Source organism: Cynara cardunculus (assembly GCF_001531365.2).
Source record: "Cynara cardunculus var. scolymus isolate 2C chromosome LG 2, CcrdV1, whole genome shotgun sequence".
NCBI lineage: Eukaryota > Viridiplantae > Streptophyta > Magnoliopsida > Asterales > Asteraceae > Cynara > Cynara cardunculus.
The window spans coordinates 11,598,520-11,600,334 of record NC_037529.1 but is presented as its reverse complement, the minus strand read 5'-3'; positions in this window follow the sequence as shown (position 1 = coordinate 11,600,334).

Below are 1,815 nucleotides of genomic sequence, written 5' to 3'. Positions count from 1 at the left end.
AAAATTTTAAACTTTGAATTAACAACCTTTTAATCTCCGGAATTCACAACCACCATAAAGTTTTTCACAGTATACACCAAACCCTCGAATAAATGCTTGAACTTCACCAAATTCTTCCGAATTATTGTAGCTATTAGAAATAAAAAATAAAACAATATCAAAACACGAAATAAATAAACAAGAATACAAATTATACGGAATAATTGTTACAAATATTGTTTAATGATTACAGACCATAATAGACTAATAGTGAATGTTGAAAGTTTAACGATTACATACTACGAATCCAATTAAACACACAATTTGAAAAAATACGAATAATTTTATCTCAAATTTTGAATCTCGTTTCAACTTCTTGCATTCYCATCGCATCCTCAACCTCGTACGTTACCGTGAATAATTGAGTGTTAAAAAAACTACACACATTTTTAACTAAAAACTGTACATATTTTTAACAAAAAACTACATAWATTTTATATAAAAAAAGCTGCACAAACTTTGTATTAAAAACTGCACAAATTATATAAAAAATGCACATATTTTTAACATAAAACTACACAAATTACATAAAAAACTGAACAAATTATATAAAAAACTGCACATATTTTTTTTACAAAAAAACTACATAAATATATAAAAAATACTGCACAATCGGTCCCGGCAGGCAACGGTTCCGAAAAATTGAGAACCGGAACCGGAACCATTCTCAATCGGTTCCGTATTTTAGGAACCAGAACCACTCATATCGGTTCCAGTTTCGAAACCGGCATTTCTAAAGTAGTTCTGGTTCCACAAATAGGTACCCAGTTCCGCTGCTCACCCGTAGTTGTCCTTGCATTTGCTTTGTAGATTATCATTCTTGTGCATTATTATCTGTTTGGGACATATGGACACATTGGGGTCTGTTTTAAATAGTATTCCGTATTGTTGTTGGATTTCACTCATATACTTTGATAAGGATTGTTTGAGACGTGTGCATCGGTTTGTGGTAAAAATCCCCAACAATTAAGTCCCTACTAGTGTTCTCTTTTTCAACTACTTTTAACGTTGTTCATAAGATTTTTGGAAGCACTTTTCTTGTTTTTTATTTGGCCTGGACTAGAGCTATTCGAGTGTGTAAGTACTGTAGATCACATTAAAAAATCTATTATAAATTATTCTTTGCTAAAGAATATGAACCCAAAAAGATCGTATTGTGGGATATACTGTTGGTTTAGTTTATTTAACATTGATGAAAATTTAGAAATATAGAGTTTGAGCTATTCACTTTTTTTGATCATCCTTGTATTGGAGTAGTTTGGTTACATAATTCATGTTATACRTGGATCTAAATACTTCATCACCTTCCTCTTATCYRTTGTACTAAGAAACTAATACCTAATAAATCATCAGCAAACTATGATTCCAGCAGGTTGTGATMGATTACTTGCTGTTTCCAAAAGGYTGGCTCTYTGTTTGGTATTCTTCAAGCTGCCTCTTTTGATAGTAGATTTAGATATCAAAATGAATATTATGGCATGCATCTTSTTGCAAGTCTTTTGATTGTTCTTTTATTTGCTTAACTGTTCTGATAAGTCGGAATTAGGGAATGCAGCGAAAGCGTTGGTGGCTGTCAGGTGTCTCTACAGACTTYTAGAGATATTCTATATTTTTCTTGGAAACCTTTTTGTATGCAGCTAGAAGAGGCTTCTGAGAATTTGGCAAGTTATATATATTATCCGCTTGGCGGAATGTGAGATGTAATAGCTTTTCCTTGAATGAATCATACTCGCTATCCATTCTCAAAGGTCTCGTAATCAACCAACGAAACCATCA